Source organism: Canis aureus, chromosome 20, assembly GCF_053574225.1.
Source record: "Canis aureus isolate CA01 chromosome 20, VMU_Caureus_v.1.0, whole genome shotgun sequence".
In the NCBI taxonomy this organism is placed as follows: domain Eukaryota; kingdom Metazoa; phylum Chordata; class Mammalia; order Carnivora; family Canidae; genus Canis; species Canis aureus.
The window spans coordinates 22,307,104-22,327,713 of record NC_135630.1 but is presented as its reverse complement, the minus strand read 5'-3'; the positions used below and the strand labels follow the sequence as shown (position 1 = coordinate 22,327,713).

Here is a 20,610-nt window from a genome sequence, read left to right as displayed (position 1 = left end):
TTCCTTTTCCATCTTTTTATTTTTAACCCAGATCTCTTAAGGATTTTCACTCTTTTTCCCTGGGGCTGCTTCCTAATCCTATTTGTTTGAAGGTGATATAAAATTTCCACTTAAAATTAAAAACAAACATATAAAAAAAACTTCTTTCAGGTTTTCTGGTGAAGAGAGTTGTGTTTGGGGGGGTATTGGACTTACACCTTTTAAAATAATATGTTGGTTTATAATGATAAAAAAGGGAGAAATGGGATGTGAATTAAAAAAAAATGGAGCAATAGCTTGCCTATAAGACTCAGATGAGGTTCAAGAATTCAATTTGAAAAAGGTGAGGAAGTCATAAGTAATGATGTGGGTAGACAGCAACTGTCCATGGGCAGACCATTCAGAAAGGCCAGTCAGGGAATGGAAGACGCAAGGAAAGCTAAGACCTCATTACAAAGTTGCCTTGGAAGGCACTTGAATCCCAGTACATGTGTTTAAATCTCCCAACTCAGTTCTTGTGTTTTACTTGAGTACATTGAAACCATCCCCAATGCAGAGGTACCATTGCAATGATTCAGCTCAGAGACCCATGAGCTCCTCCATTATCCAAAGTATTCCCTACTCTTTTGGGAACTCAGGGACAGTTAAGAGTCTTTGTATTTTTCTATTAAAAATGACACACAAATGTTCTACTCTTCCATGACGTCTACAAAGGATTACATCTAGTTAACTGAGTGTAGTTTAGGAACAATCCTACTGCTGCCGCAGTGGGTGATGAACATGTCAAGTAATACAAAATAATAAGGTTAGCTAGAGTTAGCTATCACATGTCATTAATTCATTAAAGAAATTCTTGTTCTAAGTTTGAACCTGGACATGAACAAGATGAGATTCTGTGACACATTTTGTCACCAACTTGGAGATGTCCCTTATATGCCCTTCCTTTGCCTGGCTGTGTCTATCTTAGGACCTCCTGACAAAGGTCTAGCACATATATTCCAAAACTTAAAATTTTTGACCGGGTATTCTCAGTTTATTCGTCTACTATTTCTGATTGTCTGGTCTTTTCATGGTTCCTTTATATTTTTCTCCTCCAGTCTGCTCATCCATCCACATATAATCTACCCACCTTCATTGTTGGTTTCCTGAGAGATCAACAGATAACCAAAATCTGTATATACATTTGATGGAATATGGCTCTTGGAGGGGAAGAAAATCCTGACACATGCTAACATAAGGATGAACCTTGAGGACATTATGCTGATTGAAAGAAGCCAATCATTCATACTATATGAGTCCACTTATATGAGGTACTTAAAGTAGTCAGATACTTGTAATAGAGAGTAGAATGCTGGTTTCCAGGAGCTTCAGAGACCAGGAATGAAGAGTTACTGTTTAATGGGTAGAGTTTCAGTTTTGCAAGATGAAAGAGTTCTGGGATTAATGGTGGAGATGAAAGTACAACGATGTGAATGCATCTAATGCCACCTAACTGTATGCTTAAAAATGGTTAAGACAGTGAATTTTATATTATGTGTACTTTTTACTATTAAAAAATTTAGATTTCACCTCTAACATGTGAAGCTAATTATAGATTGCCTACTATGTGCCTTATGTTGAACTAGGTACTTCACATACATTATTCCTGATAAATGTCATTATTCTCATTTTCTAAGTGAGGAAACAGAAGTTCATAAGAGTTAAAATAAATTCATAAGGTTCTGCAATTACGCGTAGAAATGAACTCTGAATCCAGGTCTGTGGAGTGTCTCCATTACCCTATACTTCTGCTACCCACGTGGAACTAACATACTTGTGTAGCTACACACACACGCACAAGCACTTCTATGTTTTCATCTTGGTATATAATATGTATTATTCCTTAGTTTAAATTAATTGTGTTACTCTAAGTACAAATGTTGAGGCTAACCACTTAATTAATATCACTAAGTTAATCCACATAATCACTTTATAGTACGTGGCATGGACTGATTCTCCTTGCTTCTGAGGGGGAAGAGCTGCCCGAACACAAACAGCTTTATTGGTTGCCTCAGGAAGCGGAGAATTAGACTGACTGCTTAGGCTTCAGGCTTTGCAGTTGCAACCTGGCATTTTAGTAATGGCAATTGAAAATTTAAGTTCCCAAAGGCTGAAGACCAAGTACACCATCTGAATTTTTTTCTGCCACATTATTTTGGGGAAAAAAAAGTGAATTATTTAAAAATGCATCTTGTGGAACTGCTAGATTTTCCTAAACCATATCCGTCTCTAAATGAACCGAATATGTATTTATCATGTAACAAGAACAGTCTGTCTGGTTATCGGCAGAAGCTGGGTCCCTGGCGAACAGAATGGCCTCAGCCTTGCTCGAGCATGTATTTCCTAAGTAGTGGGCACAGAGGCAGGGTAATTGGCTACCTTCTGGTCGTAAGTATAGGTATGTAAACTGTGGGCCTGAGGGGAACCTCCATTTTGGTTTGTAGCTTATTATTAGGTGAGGAAATTACTGGACACCTCCAGCTGCCATTAATCAGCCACAGAGTCAGACTGGAGCCAAGTGAGAAGCCTGTGGGTGGATTCTGCTCAGTGCTGTGGAAATACAAGAAGACAGAGACAAATGTTTTCCAGCCTAGCAGCACTAAACTCTGCCCTTTCACAGTCCTTAACATGCGTGTTCAAATTGATTTAGTCCATTTACCCCCTCAACCTAACCATCTATTTTCCCCGAAGACTGACAGTTTTATGTGTTGCTACCATGTTATTATGTGTTGCTGCTCTGCCGGTAGCTATAGTATTTCAGAAACATTTACTTCCAGACATAAAGGATGAGTGAGGAGGGGGGGTGTAAAGTGAGGGAGGTGAGCTTGCGTCATTTTAATTCCTTTTTTATGGGGTGCAAAACATGCCCATCATGGCACCGACTTTCTTTCTCCCTCTCTTTTCTTTATTCCTTTTCTGTGTCAATGATTTCCATGAAAAAGGCTTGAATAAAATTTCCCACTTGAGAAACACATCTGTCAGGTGATGTCAACGCCTGGCTTACTCCTCTTCCTGTTGGGTTGCAAACATGGCATTCTCTCATGGTCCTGGAATGCTGACATGGTCCGGTGGCAAAAGCCAAACACAGGTAGGGTCAAGCTGAAAAAATCCACAGGGGCCTTCTGTCCTCAGCTCAGTTTTGGAGGGAAAGGGAAGAATCGAGAAGCAATTTATTATCTCCGTTGCTATGTAAATTCAGAAAAGGGGGATGGTGAAGATAAAAAACAAGACGGCGAACAGCCCCTTGTCAGCTGCAGGGATGTCAGTCAAGACATTCATTCCAAGTGCTTGTCCAGTTGGAGATGTTTGCCTCAGGATAAGCAGGAATTCAGATCTGACCCTCACCCTCAACATTTTTGGAACTGGATGAAAGTGCCTTATCTGAACATGTAAGAATATTTCTGGCACTGAAGGCCAAAGACTAAAATTCAGAGTTAAAATAAATACTCAGAGAAGGAAAGGAAACAGTGAGGTTAAAGGTTTGATCAGATATGAGCCTCTAAGTTAACTGGCTTTTACCATACCCTTGTTTTATTCTATCCGGTTTTCATGTACTAATCTGCAACGGCGAGCAGAGACACTCTCTTTTTTACTCTTCCTGCTTTTGTGTTGAAGGGTAGCGGACAACAATTCCATTGATTTATGTAGACGAATATAAATAAAATAGGCAAAATTAAATAAGCCAGTTTAAAGAATGTAGCCAGATATGAGCATTTTCCAAAATTTCTTGCGCATCAGTATTTGCTTACATATAGTAGCCGATTCTATCAAATAGTCAGAATTATTGCCCAGTAATAGAAAAAGGTTTTAAGACAGTACCCTTAGAATGACTTTGCCATTTTATGATGAAATAGAATCTGGGGTAAGGATATTGAGTGAAATAGATGTAAGTTCACACACACACACACACACACACATACACACACACTTTTTTTTTAAGGAAAAGAATGTGATTACTTTAGCGTGGATTAAACTTGAGGATCCGGGTGTTAGTCACCTAGAGACTCTCCAGGTGGGTCCTCTCTGGGCTGCTGGAGGTCACAGGAAGGACTCTCTGAGTAGGTGTTGAGATGGCGTTGGTGGTAATCCTTACATCATAAGCATTTAGATGACAACCCCTGGTTTTCCCTGCAGTTCTTAAGGTTTGCATGGTTGACTGTTCCTAATGAGAGGTCACCTCAGTGACACATGGAGTTCCTCTCAAGCAGGGCACCCGTAGGCCCTTAAGGAATTGAAGCCTGTGGTTACTTGAACCAGACATTCAGTCTCCATTTGATGACTGCAGAATGATGGAGACAGCCTTCCTGACATCCACTGGCTTTTCCTTATGCTCGAGTATTGTTGTGGGTTTGGTGCTCGGAGCATTGATGCAGTACTTCTTTGTGAGGTCGCGGGTGGCCAAATGAATTACCTGGACTGCTTTCTGCAACAACTGCATTTTCTTTGATGGAATGCCATGCAAATACCACTTGATAACACAAATCTTCTTAGTATGAAATTCTGATAGATCACAAAACTTCACAAAAAAATCGCAGGAGAATTTTTTTTCTCCTGACAGTGATCTTTAAAAGCTATTTAAAATCTCTTTTTAAAGGGCATGGGGACATATGTACACAAGCCACTTAGTCATTGAATAAGTTACCTTTATCACTTTGGAAATGTGATGCAGAAGCTTTTAACACTATCAGGAAGGGGGAGAGTGTTCAGAATCCAAAATCATTCAGAATCCAAAATTGGGATATACATTGTAAAACATCAGATCGGGTCTATCTTTATGGGAATGAGAGAATCGACTGTCTAAAATCAAGAATGTTCCAGAAAAGGGACACCTGGATGGCTCAGGGGTAGAGCGTCTGCCTTCGGCTCAGGTCCTGATCCCGGGATCCGGGGTTGAGTCCTGCATCGGGCTCCTTCCTGGGAGCCTGCTTCTCCCTCTGCCTATGTCTCTGACTCTCTCTCTCTCTCTTTCTCTCTCTCATTCGGTGTTTCTCATGAATAAATAAATAAAATCTTTAAAAAAAAAGTTCCAGAAAATTAGTACAAGTGATTACCACAGTAATAGCTTTAGTAATTAATATTTGGGTGCCTCTAGTCATATTTTATCTGTTTTAATCTTTCCCTAACAAAGTAAAATAAAAATGATTTAGTAAAAACATTTCTACTTGAATCAACCAAGGAAGTCTCTTGGGAGTCAGTGAAGAATTTAGAGAAAGCACTAAAACTGCTACTTTCTTCATCTTGCCAAAAAGTTAGCCATCTAGTACGGTTGTCTGGTGCAGAAACTAAGCTTGAGAAAGATCAGCAATGTTATGAAAAGACGGTAATTAAAGACTTGGAAGTTTTCTTTATTGGTTTCATCTTTTAAATATGCACACCTCTTTTAACTAAACAAAACCTCTCGTGGCTATTTTGTTTTTTTGAGTAAAATTAAGTGACAAATTGCTGATTCTACTCCTGAAACCAACACTACACTGTATGTTAACTAACTTGAATTTAAGTAAAAAAATTAAATAAATAAAAAATCAGTGTTTAAAGTTGTTAAAAAATGCAAGTTTTTGTATGCATTAAATCATGTTTTTTGTGTGTGTGGCTTTGTCATCAAGTATTCCTTCAGAAGACTTGAATCCATTAAATATGTTTGTGGGATGGTGGTAAGTGGCTATATGCTATCAAAGAAAGACTTGTGTTTCCTGGGGCAGAGTAATTTTCAATTAAATTTTATTCTTAATATAAATTACCATGGCATAAAACATTATCTCTTATATTCTTTCTAACATATTATATTTACTGAAATGGCCAGTGTTTTCCCTTTTCTTGTTTTCTATTTTCTCAAAGGACACTAATAAATATAGAAAGGGAACTGGTACTTTTTTTTTTTAAGATTTTATTTATTTATTCATGAGAGACAGAGAGAGGCAAAGACATAGCCAGAGGGAGAAGCAGGCTCCCTGCGGGGAACCTGATGCAGGCTCCATCCGGGAATCCCTGGATCACGACCTGAGCCAATGGCAGATGTTCAACCACTGAGTCACCCAAGTGCAGGACCTACCACTTTTGACCAGAGGGAAATGGCCCTGACCTTCCTTTATTTTCAAGGACTTTAGAGAGCTAATTGTTATGGGCGGTGGGTGGTGTGCTATACGTTGAAGCCCTGAGGGGAGGGCCTTTTTGTTATAAAGCAGCAGGCCTAGTCTTGTTTATACCGAAGTACAGTAAAGAAAAGAAATAGGATCAAGATAAAGACGCCACTGAGAAAATATACGAAATCACTTGCGTAATGAATTCCTTTTCTTAAATACTTATGACTGAGTTATGTTTAGATTGCAAGAGGGAAGTGACTTTGGAAGGCTTTCAGTGCAGACACTCATTATCAGTTTTATCAAACAGCATCCTACATCGCATCAACATACTATAAGAAAACGGATTACTCTCCAGCATTCTAGCAAATACAACTCAAGTCAGTAAGCAGTGATTTATTTCCCTCTAGCCAGTTTGTAATCTTAAATCATACTATTCCACATCCTTCAAAATTGAATAAGGGTTAATTCAAGAGCTGACGGTCCATCTCACATTCTATTCAAACTATGGCTCATTTGGCTCTATAATTTAATTTTTATTTTTAATGAGAACTTACATGCTTGCCTTTCTATTCTGTTGACTTTCTTTTCATTGTTCCCTGACCCTCAATCATTTCAAAAAAGTATAGTGGTAGCTTCTTCTGTAGCAGTTCCTGAGTGCCTTGAGGGACTCCTCTCATATTGCCGGAGGGTTGCTGAGAAGAAAGAGTTAGTAGGGAGGAGCCCTTTGGATATTTTTTGATTTGGGGTCTGGAATTTAAATCATGAACTTTTATGTCTGACCATATGAAATGCTAAAATATTTATCAATAATTTGGAATAGTTTCTTCACTCTAAACCATACTAAGAATGAAAACTTGAGAGTTTAGTGACAGCAGTTTAATACACACATATATAATTTATACATAATGATATATATGCAGTTATATATTATTATATATAATGAATACATTATGTACAAGTATATATGTATCATTTTACACTTTTTGCCTTGGTGTGTAAATGTATGATACAAGAAACAAAGTGAAGCAGATTTCCCTTGTGCTTAAGGATACCCTGTTGGATGTAGCTATAATTCAAAAACTATTTATGGAACAACAACCATATACTAGATGTTAGCAACAGAGAGGAAATAAGTTAGACAGATTTTTGTTCTTAAGGTTCTTACGGTATAATTTAAGAGACTGGAAAGAAAACAGAAAACTTACTGTATGACAAGGTAAACAGCAGAAGTGCTTAGTCCAGGCTGCTGCACACTACAGGTGCACACATCGCTCTAGAAGGCTAAAAACCTACAGAGAACTATTGAGAGAAAATTTGACCTACAAGTCCACATTTTGATTTGAGCTTCTCCTTGTGGATAATCATTAGATTTATACAATAACCTTCAAAGCCCATATTGTTGTTGTTGTTGTTGTTGTTTTTAGTTATGACCCTGACTAGATATAGTTTTTTTTCCTTTCAATCCTGACATTTTGTTATTCTGTATTAAGGAAATTTGGTCTAGCTGCCTGTTTTGTAAGAAGCACAAGGTTTAAAAAATAAACAATACTGTCCTTCTTCCCACTCCTACTTTTTATTGTGGTTGTTGTCTTTGGGAAAGTTCTTAGACCTTAATCCCATATATGTTAGAGGCAGTTTGAGAGATTTTGTGAATCAGTTAATAAATTATTACCTTGGCACTCAACTTTGTTGTAATGATCATTACATAAATTAATGCTTCCAAAATTGCTGAGTTTTAGTTAAGCCTAGGTCACAATAATGTGAATTATGACATGTTTTATCTTTTATTTTAGTTATCAAAACCATACTGGATTAGCCTGCAGGAAATCTGGTCAATTTTCATGATAAATTGACCTGGCTATATAATGCATAATTCAGTTGCACAGCTGTATAGTCTAGTGTGTTCTCTGAGGCATGTAGCTTTACTTGTAGATTTGCATCAAGAAAGTCTACTCCAGTAAGTTTGATTTATATCTCAGAAACATATAAATATGTGCATATTAATTTTTAACACAAAACCAACTTAAATACTTTATTATAAACATTGAATATATTTTTCCTGAAGTTCACATGCCAGGTTTTGAAAAACCACAGGAATCTCTGTGGAAGTTTTTTTCACAATATTCTTGTGACAAATCTCTTGTTTAGAAAAATCTCACTTTTTTTTCTGTTCATACTCCCCCCCAAAATGCTCCTTAGTGGATATTTAAATTAGGTGCTGAATTTTGTATGATGAAGAGGCTGAATGGCATAGTAGCTAAGACTATGAGTATTGAAATCATAGGCTGTAAGTATTCCTTTTCTGTTTTCATAATTGCTAAATGCCATAATATGACCAAAACCAATATATACAAACGGTTTTCTTTCATGCTCATCTGTGATTAAGATAAAGACAACAGAGGAATGTAGAAATCATTCTAGAATGGGTCCAATCCCCTGCTGAAGGTACCATCCGGGGTAACTTAGAAACAGAATATGTCTATTAATAAGGACAAAAGATTAATGCGAGTCTTACAGGTACTGAGGCCACCTGAGTTCAGGGACAATGGGTAAATAACGTGCCTATGAAGCTCTGTGGAAGCTGGTGACAGAACTGATGGTGACAGCTAAGTAGGTGTGCTAAGGGGGAGTTTCACGAACCTAATTAAAATGCACCTCTTAGCCATGAACCCAGGTCATTCTCTGAACTGGAAAAGCCCTGCATCGATATAGTTCCAACATGGAGAATATCTGTTCCACAGTCACTGAAATAAAACTTCTTCCTCAAGCTTCAGCAATGTGTCGTTCTTAAGGTTTTAGAGGAGAGGCAAAAGAGTGTTTCCAGATGTTTGAAAAACATCCTTTTAGGCAGAATGCTCAGCAAATGAGTTTTTACTTTGGTTGTACTTACCTTTGAGGAAGTTCAGAGATTTCAAACTTAAATAGAGGATGTGAAGTCCACCTTGAATTCAATTTCAGGTGAGTATTAGGTTCTTTTTAATTTCCTTTTTTTATGAGTGGCATAGAAATACCCTCCTTAACCACCTGGTATATGTCAGGGACAGTGTTGGACACGGTGAGCAAGTTATTCACTAAATATCCCCAATTTCTTGGTTTCTACTTTATTTTTATTATTCATGACACTTGTCAGTATTTAGAATTACCAGAAATAATTAATGGAGATGATGAAATTAATGTTACACTTTTATTCCTCATTAGAATATGAGAATGATTATTTGACAGAGAGACACTATGTAAATTATTTTTTTTGTTTTTTAAAAGACATTATGTAAATTCAATAGCAACTATGTTTTAAAGATTTTACAGAGATGTTTATTTACTATTATATAAGCATTTTTGTGAATGGGAGCAAGTTAAAGTTACTGGGTAAATACAAAGAAAAAATTACATAAAATGCTGCTGAACTATTTTATGCATCTAAGCAATATTACAGACGACTGAAACCCAAATTTTCATGTGCCAAATATCCCTTAAGAGTTATGATACTATTAAAACATTGTCTGTGAACCATATAACTCAATTTCACCAATACTTCAAAATTTTCAGATGGCATTATTTTATAAAATTCATGATTGCTATATTTTTCTAGTATAATTGTATAACATAGATAATTTACTAAAAATTAATAACTTTTAGTAACTTCTTTTGGTATATATTTTCTCTATTTCTCCCAATACTCTGAGACTGAAGAAACAGCAGAAGATTACTGCCTATTTATGCAGAAAATCTAAACTGGAAAATCAATAGCACAGCTGGAAAGGCTAATGAATTTAGCATTTAAAAATGCTTATAGAGGTTCAAAATCTATCCCTGGGTCCCGGAGGTGGCTCTTTTTGATGTAATCAACCCAAATGTGAAAACTTCGGAACCACTTAAACATCCACTGGTGAAATACGTTTGTCTATGCTAAAACTTTCACAATTTTTTTTCTCGTGATTGTCTTTCATCACTCATTATTTGCTTCTGAAAATGTTCATTTCTTATACTCTCTTTCAAAAGACAAGTTGCTAATTGACCAGCAAGGTAGCTGGCCCTGGTTAAAGCTCTGTTATTGAATTCCTATAGTGGGAGTGAAAACAGAAATAGTGATGGATACCCATGTTATGCCTACAATTAACAGAGTAAACATCTTAATAGGCATAGAAGACACAAACAGATGTTCTAATTGCATGTCTGTGAGAAACTGATGTTTACTGGTTCCACTCTGGCTTGGCCTTTGAGACCTCAGGAAGTTTCTCTCCCAGTGGGGATTTCAGTGATTTATTGATTTCAGTACAATGAATATTTCAGAAACTAGCAGGATTTTTAAGAGGTTAAATACATCCTTACAAAGGTTAGCATTAATTCATGCTTGAAGGGAATGCTTAACTCTGCTTTAAACCAGGGTAAGGATGGTCACATTTGCCAAATTCCTGCCTAAGTGGGGAGGAACATGGACAGGGTAACAGAATTTCTACTAATAGAGAATGTAGAAATAAAACATTAGCACAGATTTTTTTCCCCTAAACTGAACAAAAATGAGAGATGTATGAATAATAGCAAACTCCTAAAAATTCTTGGTTGAAATGCTGATTAGTCTTGATCAAAACCATAGAGATATATTTTAGACTTGCATTTGAGACACTTAGAACTAAATAATGTAATAAGTTCAGAAACTTGAAAGGTTTTAAATGCTTAAGAAATGCTTAATTTACCAGCCACTTTCTATATTGAACTTACAAATTTATTCTGATGTAATTGTTTGGCCAGTGTCTACTAGAAAGAGTCTAAACGGTAATTGATGGGTACTGTGTCTTCCTCTGCTTTCTTTCTTCTTCGTCACATTCATAGATATTGATAAGCTGGTATGTCCTCATTGGTGTTAATGATGATACTCATTATTTATCCAGAATACTTATCCAGAATTTACTTCATGCCAGGTACTGTGTTAATGGTTTAAACAAATTATCTCATTAAAAGAATGGCATTACATCAGATGAATAAGTATGAAACATTGACAGACTGTTATTTTGTAATAAATGAAAACAATATTTTATCTTCTTAGCTTCCCTTTTAAGTTATGTTCAATTACTAGTTACTTGACATAGGATCTGGCTAAACTTTTTCTTCTTTAGATTAAAAAAATAGCAGATAAGAATTTTGTGATGGAACAGGCCTCCTGCTTGAATATTTTATGGCTGTCGACCAGCACTGGCCATATATATATATATATATATGTGGCCATTTGGCACCTGAAGCATGGCTGGCCTGAATCAAAGACTTGGGATGCAGAAAAGAATTTAAAATATTATCTTAATATTTTTATATTGATTACATGTGCAAAAAAATAATACTTTGGACATACTGGTTAAATAAACCATAACTAAAATGAATTTCACCTGCTTCTTTTTACTTATGGCTACTAGAAAGTTTCAATTTTAATAACTGGAATTACTTCCCTTGTGAGCACCATACTGTTTCTCAAATCTAGGAATTGGATTGGATATTGCCAACTTCTTTCTTAGTTCCACATTAATTTTTGCATGATACTTGCTTTACATCACAGTGACCACAGATAACCCAGTTTCACAAAGATAGGCCATTGTCTTAAAATATAGTGTGATCTAACATTGAAACAGGAAAAAACGTTGATCTAACAGTTCTCCTGGTGTCTAACCCATGCCAAACAGTGCTATAATTTCCTCAAACATTTAAAATATCCAGTAGCACCTTTATGTGTTAAGTGAGGTTCCCTGGTATGCTTTGGCACACAGTTTGGGAACCATGAACATTTACTATTAAAAATGAAAAATTTTATTTTGTATATATTTCATAAGTAAGTAGAATTATAAATTCTACCATGGAATCAGAATATATAATCTAATTTACTTTTATGCTCATTCATTTATCCATTGGTTTAGTCATTCAAATTTTATGTAAAATATACAAAACATAGAGGGCTACATGCTGGTGACACAGCAGTGAGAACACAGGCAAAATTCCAGTCTTGTGGAGTTTACATTCTATTAAATAGAAACAGACATATTTCAAAATACCAAGTAAACAAACAAGGCAATTGCAGATTGTGATAGGTACTAAGGAAGAAGTGATGCCACAGAGTGTTTCTGGGATGAGAGTGGGTGATGATTGGCCAGATGAAGTGACCAGAGAAGATGTCTTGAGGTGATCTCTGAGCAGATACCTAACCTGGGGAGTGGCTAAATCTGAAAAGGGTGTTCTGGAAGAAGCAACAGTAAAGACTTTGTGAGTGGAAATAACTTGGGGCATTTGAACAGCAGAAGGGAGACATTGTGGTTGAGGAAGGGAGAGGCTGATGTGACAAGGTGGAGGGGTTGCCAGGAGCTGTATCATGGAAGGCTTTCAGCGCTGCAATTGTTAGTTTAAGCCTGGCTGAAGCAACCGAGCACAATGCTTTGCATATAATGGATGCCAAGGAAATGTTTGTTGAACTCATGTAGATAGGCAAGTAATGGGTGCCAAAAATAGATATGGGGTCCAGTTTAAAAAAATAAGACTAAAAACTTGGAAGACAAATACCTTTGTCTCATCATTCAGGCCTAGCATATGCCTAAATCAGGTTTTTTTGGCCTGTACTACTAAAAAGTCAGAATTCTTTTTCTAGTTCTAAGCTATTCCTGCTTTGAGGCTGGCCTTTCTTGTCTACCACTAACTACCTCCCTCTTTGAACTTCAGTTTCTACTCCAGGCGTAAATTAAAGTTATCATTCCTGGCAATCCAAGCAGTATGCCGCTTCTGGTTTCCAGGTTCTACTGAATTAAAATGTTTCCCTTTTTATAACTCCTTCCTGCTCCTCTTTCTAAGTTTCTTTTTGATTGATTTGATCTTTTATTCTTCCAGAAATAGACTTGTTTTATTCCAGGAAGGATAGATGACCAGTAATTTATTTCCTCATTTGGGATCAATCCCGGTTATACTACATACATGAAACGGTGGGGTTTGGAAAGCTTCATCTGGGGACCAGCAAGGACTAAAATCCTGTTGTTTGGGGAATTATCTTGATTCGGTGGTAGCCCCTAAGTTCAGCCCCAGACAGATCATTTCAGAGCTCATGAAATGAAGGTAGACTAAATGAAGGTGTTTGAATCACGAAGTTTATTAAATAAATTTCAAGTATATAGCAACAGCAAAGGAAAGGGGACTGAATAGATTGACATAATTATGATAGGAAGCAAGCAGATGGAAGGCCCATACCACCCAAGTCCTGGGTTACACCATGTTCACATGCTCTGGCCTTCCCTGCTAATAGTGTGGTTACGAGAACCAGGTGTAAGAGCCTCCCTAAGATGTTCATGCTCTAATCCCCGGAAACTGTAAATATGTTGTGTTGCTTGGCAAAAGAGATTTTGCAGATGTGATTGTGTCAAGGGCCTTGAGGTGGGGAGATTATTCTGGATTATCTAGATGAACCTAATCTAATCACACGCACGCTTTAATATTGGAGAACATTTCCTGGCTACAGTCAGGGGCAGATGTCAGGATGAAGTTAGGGACAGAAAGATGTGATATTTGTTGCTGACTCTGAAGATGAAGAGAGGAACCACTAGCTAGAGAATGCAAGTGCCCTGAAAAAGCTAGAAAAGGCATGCAAATGGATTCTCTTCTGGAGCCTTCAGAAACGAATGCAGCCACTCGGACACCTTGATTTTTCCCCAGTGAAATTCATGCCAGACTTCTAGCCCACAGTACTGTAAAATAATAAATTTGTGTTGTTTTAAGCCACTAAATTTGTGGCAATTTGTTACGGCTATTGGAAACCAATACAGGAAGTGAAGCAAAGGGGCCAGGCCGGTGAAAATTGCCATAAACCAATGCCCACTTTTCTACCAGAGACATGCAAGACGAAGGGTGCTGGCTGGTACCTGACCCCAGTTGTATGTCACTGAGCAGCTATAGCTTTTATTTGCTTTCTGCAACCAGGGAACAACTGGGGAATGAATTTGTGGCTGTAGCCAAGGTATCATAGCTGTCAATTTAAGGTGGCATGAGCCATGACTTATGAATACTTAAGGTTTTCTTGATTTGTCCATCCCTTTCTATCTAAAAATAGAACTCATTTGTTTCATTGTTTTTATCTATTTTAAACACCATATATTCCATTTATTCAATCCACCTTTAATTTGCTTTACTGACTGACTTACAGACATTTCTTACCAATTTTGTCCATTCCACCTCTTCCTGACTTTTATAGCTGAATTGAATACTTCGAAACAATGCTGCAAACACATATTAAGAAACCCACAAAATTCAGTCCTCCACAGGTGTGAGTGAGTTCAATGTATTTAGTTTTGTCCATATTGTTGAATATAGTCAAGAATGACTTGCTGCTTTGATGAGTCTCACTTTTGTCTCACATTTCCAGTGGACCTGAGGTGATTGTCTTAGAGAATCAGGCTAAACAATCTTCAAATAGATATGCAGATTTTTCCAGTTGAGAATTTGTAAATTCTCTGTTTACAGTCTGAAAGTGAAGTAAACTATTCAGTTATACCAATACATTGGTGAGGGCTTTGAGTACAAGGACAAATTACATCTGTAAATATTTGTTATGTATCTAATGTACACTTGAGGGATCATGTATTATGGCAATTGTAAGAGAAGTAAAAGCAATTTAAAAACTTTACGTGATTTTGTCTCAAGTTTTAAATATTAAAAAACAACAAACAAACAACATACTATGTTTTCAAAGTAATTGCAGATCAAGGAGGTTATTGTCTTCTTAACTAGTTGAGAAAAATATGGCTTTTGATAAAATTTTGAATTCAAAATTAGAGACTAGACTACTTTGTGTTCTCACAAACAAAGTGATTGGGTTTGTCTTCACTTTTCTTCACTTTAAAGTTGTTTATGGTGCTTGGAGATGGTCTGAAAGATGAAGTTTTTCCCGAAATGGAAAATCAGCTATGGAAGGACCCAAAGTGTTCATTGATAGATGAATACATAAAGAAGATGTACACACATACACTTATACATACCACGGAATGTTACTCAGCAAGAATGAGATCTTGCCATTTTCAACAACATGGGTGGATTTAGAGGGCTAAGTGAAATAAGTCAGAGAAATTTTTAGGTTAAGTGAAATAACTCAGAAAAAGACAAATACCATAGGACTTTTCTTATATGTGGAATCTAAAAAGCAAAACAAATGAACAAACAAACAAAAAAGCAGAAACAGATCCCTGAATACAAGAGAATAAAGTGGTGGTTGCCAGAGGTGTTGGGGAAAGTGGACTGGGGAAAATGAGGGAAAGGGGAGTGGGAGACAAAGGCTTGCAGTTATTAAATGAATAAGTCATAGGGATGAAAGGTACAGCAAAGGGAATATGGCAATGGTATTATAATAGCATTTATGGTGACAAAGGGTAGCTACACTTGTGCTCAGTATAGCATAACATATAGAGTTGTTGAATCACTATGTTGTATGCTTGAAACTGATGTAACATTGTATGTTAGCTATACTTCAGGGTTTTTTTTAAACTTCAGTTTTTTAAAAAAGAAAATTAGGGTTCTTTTGAATCAAAATATTTGTGGTAATACAAGTGAAACCAGGTTTCTTGTTTTAGTAATCATTGACTAGTGGGAGTACAACCTATTTCTGAAGGATAGGAATCACATTGTGCTCGTTGAATTTAGTTTATTAAGTCCATATTTGCATTTAGAAGTTATTTTTCTTCTCAATTTGTATGTGAAGAATGAGAAGGCTTTATTACTACTTACCTACCTCAACAAGGTTTTATATCCCGATACAGAAGTTAACAGAATATTACGCTCTCTCTAATTATATAGGAATTATTAAATATGCCATTTTTTCCCCTAAAAGTCTGTCTCTACCAAGTAGTTTTCTTAAGGAATTGATCAATGGTTGTAAAAATTCAGTTAAACTATTCAAGTTCATAGTAAGAAAGCACTTTTTAAACAAATGTTATAATAATTGAACTGGATAAGTATTAATTTGATTCAGATTTACTAGGATCAGCCAAGTGACCACTACTTGCTAGTCTGTTACAATGAGGCTTAGCATTGAATTTTCAGTTCATGTTGTCACCAGGTTGTTATTTTCTCAGAGATCAGTTCTTGGAGAATTAAATAAAGGCCATTTTAGTAATTAGCCCATGAAGGTGTTAAAATTGTCTTATAGTCCATTAGTTACACTTTGATGTTGCCAGCATCTATTAAATAAATCAAGATTTAAGCAGCAGCGGGGAAAGATTATTGTAGTGGAAACTGTATTGCTACTGGGAATTACAAAAGATGATGAAAAGTCATAATAAGCTTATTTAATAATGGTAATAACATAAAATCTGAAAATTACTTAAAAATGCCATTTAAGAACTTTTTGTTAAGAAATGGTATAGGAAATAAGAAAGAAGAGTTTGAATTTTAACTCATGCACATGCAGATGCAGTGTGCATAATGTGTACAGCCCCACTCCAAATAAACAACACCCAGAATCAAATCCAGGGCAGATATCTCTACATCACTATTATGTAACTATAAATAGTTAGAGACTATTTATAATTTTTTGTTTTTTGAATATGAGAGCCTTAGTGTTAAGGGTCAAATTTAGAATTCTAAAATCCAGAATTTACAGCTAGCTCTTTCATTTAAAGAAAATCAGAATGCTTTATCTTGCCTAGAGCAACTGTTGCTCAAACTGGTTTGAGAGAAACTCCACATAAGGAACCCCACATGTGGTTCTTACCTTGGGAAGACTGAGGACAATCGCCAGCAGTTTGCATGGTTCCCTCCTCTCACCTTAGTTTGGAACAATGTGGGGGCAGTGGGAGCCAGTTGGAGTTCTAGATGTAGAGAATGGGAAAAGAGAAGAACAATCCCAGAGCTTCTGTACTCTGCTGTCCCTTGCATCTGTTCCATGTGTCTAGTCCATGTTGAATGGACCAATTCAGTAATATCTCAAATCATCTCCTGATTCCTACTCTTTCTAACACCCACAACACCAAACTCTTCACTCTTCCTGAGTGAAACTTCAAGATTCTTTTTCTCCTGTTCCAAAAATTATCTTCAATGACTCTTTACATTATACTGAATTAAATGATTAAATTGACATCAGCATTTAAGGCTTCTGTAATAAGATTCTGCCCGCCCCCCCGCCCCATTTTCAGTCATCATGCCCTTGATGTGTGCTCTAAAGTCTTTTAGGCATGTGAAGAGAGTGAGTTGGTAGAGAAATCATTAACAACATAATGCATTAGAATTACCACTAAAGTAGCACAGATGTGGGGTTATGTGAAAATGAATTTCCATCTAAGGTTTTAGTGAATTTGTATATGGCATTATTAGTATCAATTCAATGATGTGCTATCTCAATTTACCAGTTGTGCTTGCACTACACATGAAATATGAGGTCCTCTATTTTAACTGTCCATTATGTCTATTATTAGCCTTATGGGAAATCTCCTAGGAGATTCATAGTAATAGCAAAGCAGATAATTCTGGACTCCTGTTTCTTCCTCATAGGTTGAGTAAATCTTATGGTGTCTTTAAAATGCAAGGATCTGACACTATCTTGACTCTGTAGAGACAACTGGAATCTACTGTCTGCAGAGAAGAGATGATTGGTCAGAACTACACCTGAAACAGTTATTTCTGAAGGAGCTACCAAATATCTATATGGGTTCCTATCTGGCCTGACAAAAAGGCAACTTTTAGAATTTAAAATCTTTATGTTCTAATATTGCCACTCTATGCTATGCAGCCTTGAGCAAGCTTGAATCTCAGTTTCCATCTTTGAAAGAATAAAATAAAAACCAGGGTTAAAGACATATTTAAGTAAAAATATTTGGATAAAAAAGAACTTTGTCAATATCTATTTTTTTTGAGAACTAGCATAAGTCACGTGAGTGAAATGAAAAGTAGCATGCAGTGAAGGAATTTGTATTTTGGCATCTATGAGGACAGATGTTGACGATTCAGCCCCCACTGAAAAAAAAAAAAAACTATAAAAAGATACTTTATGTAGATTCACAAATGCCTTGTAATCATTTAATTCTAGTTCAACATTTTCCTAGTTGGGGGGCAGCAGCATGGAAAATTTAGAAGCAGCCAAGGGTTAAGAATGGAGATGATAAAAATAGATGTTTCTGCTTTGAAACTACAAATATTATTTCTCTCACTCTGAAAATAGGTCAAAATAGCTTTTAAATATAATCTGTCTTATGGGGATTGCCTGCTAAATAATGCTTTAATGCAAATATTTAGACTTTTATAAAAATAAATGACAAAAGACAAGGCTCTGTTTTGAAGTATCCATTAGATATTTAGACATATTACTTTCTAAGTTTTTTTAAATTCACTGATCTTTCAGTAGAAATGTAAGTATTTATTTAGCATCTGCTAGGTATTTTCTTATGATGCCAGATGCTGTGAAGGATAATACCTCTGAATCCTTATTCAGACATATCCAGATATAATATAGTAAAAATGGCTTCTAAGCCCTAGTTCCCCAGAAAAGAAAGCCCGTGGTGAAACTCGTGTGCTAATGTTTTCTTGGGGGAATATAATTCCGAGGGAAGTAAAGAGAGAAAAATGGTTGTTGAGTCGGAGAAGGAAGGAAAGTAAAGCAAATGTCACGTTACTATGCTGCTCAGAGCTTCACAAGAAAAAAACTGCATAAACAAGGAAGCTCTGGAGAAGCAATATGGGGTGTTGTGCAACAGAATAGTTGTGGAAGAAGGTGAAACTGAAAGAATTTATTTGCCAGCTCTTCTTTCCTTTCCCCACCCACCCTCTCCTTCTTTCTCTTGAATTTCTTGCACTTCCAGGTTCTGTTCTCTTGCCTTCCAATACAGCTCCCTAATCAGTCAGGGTCACCATAAGCCCCACTGGGTAGGAGTTAGGTTCTGGTGATTGTTTGATTCCAACTGCCCGGGTGCACAGGAGGCCATGCTACTGGAAGATGAAATGATGTTGAGACAAGGTGTCCAGGCTTTCAACGTGGGGAAGCCGGGCAAGTGGCAGAGGCAAGAGGTGCAGATGAGAGTGGTCCAGTCTGGGGAGGTGTGGAAACTGGCCCCTAATGCAAATAGAAGTTACAATTGGACTATCCATTTAAGAAAGTGCCTTAACATGAGATGAGCTTTGGGTGTTATACTATATGCTGGCAAATTGAATTTAAATAATAAGTACTCAGAGAATCAAGAGATCACTGGCTATTTTGGAATTGTTTTTGGACCTTTCTTTTAAGGAAGAGAAGGAAACAAACATCAAAAGTATGCCTGTACTATGCCAAGACTAATTTTTTTTTTTTTAAGAAAATGGGAATAAACATCTGATGCACAAACTTTGTCATGGAGAATAAGACATATTCAAAAAGAAACTAAGAAACTTGGAAGAGTGAAAGGTCATATATTCAGAATGCTAAAATGGATTTAATCACATTTAAATAAAAATTTGTACAAATGGTTAGCCAGATTTATGTCTTATATTTCATGGTCTGGTGTCAAAGAAAAAAATCCTCTTTTGTTACTTTGATGATCACTCTTATGACACAACAGAGAAAAAATATAAAATCAACCAAAAATAAATTCCTAGTTTTCAAGCATGATGGTGGATAGAAATAGCTAGCCTTTATTAAGATTTCTAATGTATTTATATACTTCTCTACCTCATGGAAAACATTTTGGTTACTTTCTTATTGTTCTAAAAGGATACAAAAGCATCGATATTTTTTGTTGTTGTTGTTTTTTAACTGTGAGTTCAAAGAATTGTGTAAGGGGACATTTGGAGAAAAAGATCCAGAGACCCAGTCAACATTATAAGTAGGTAATTTATTAAAAATAATCCTACATTATGAAAGTAAGAGAAATGGTAAGGTTTGTCTTTGTTTTAGACTTACTTTTTTCTTCACAGAAAATTTAGTTTTCTATCCTTTTTGAGACAGCGCCCCTCTAAGGGTAGTGTATTGTTTAACGATGAAATATGCAACCGAATCTGTATAAAAAGCATTTTATGTCAATAAATAGAATATTCATTCTTTAAAGAAAACTTTTAAAACTAGTTGGTAATGCTGAAAGGAGTAGAAAAGTTGAGATTTTTCTTAGTTCTGTTTCTAGTTAAGTGGCCTTGTAGGTTGAGGCAAGGCTGGGGTGAGTGTGGAGCATGTTTGGCAGCCTGAAGTCCTCCATCTGGGTTAATAGCATAATTCTCTCTCTGTAGTGAGTTTTGGGTAACAATTATTGATCTAATTATCTGTGGTTTCTGCTTCTCAGGGAATTATGCTTTTCTTGGACTTCTTATAAATCCTCTGTTGGATATCTTCACCAAATTGGAAACCAAAGTTCAAGGGATCTTCACCACTTTTCTGTCTCTATAATATTCACGTGAGCCACACACTGAAGTGAAGAGGAGGTTGACACAGGCCCCTTGGAGTGACAAATTAGAGTTTTGGAACTTCATGTTTTTTGTAACAGACCTTCCTTACGATTGTGGTGCATTCCTTCCAATCCTTCCTAATGGAGTATAAGTGTTGTAAAAA

At 36.3% G+C, this 20,610-nt stretch overlaps 1 long non-coding RNA gene across 3 annotated transcripts in view; it reads left to right on the top strand.

Moving 5' to 3' along the window:
• Positions 1–8,767: 8,767 nt before the first annotated feature.
• LOC144291533 (uncharacterized) overlaps positions 8,768–20,610 on the top strand; it is a 35,922-nt gene continuing 24,079 nt past the window's right edge. For all 3 annotated transcript variants that reach the window (XR_013358858.1, XR_013358861.1, XR_013358860.1), the window contains exon 1: positions 8,768–9,056. This is a non-coding gene — a long non-coding RNA (uncharacterized LOC144291533). The remainder of the gene's footprint in view (positions 9,057–20,610) is intronic.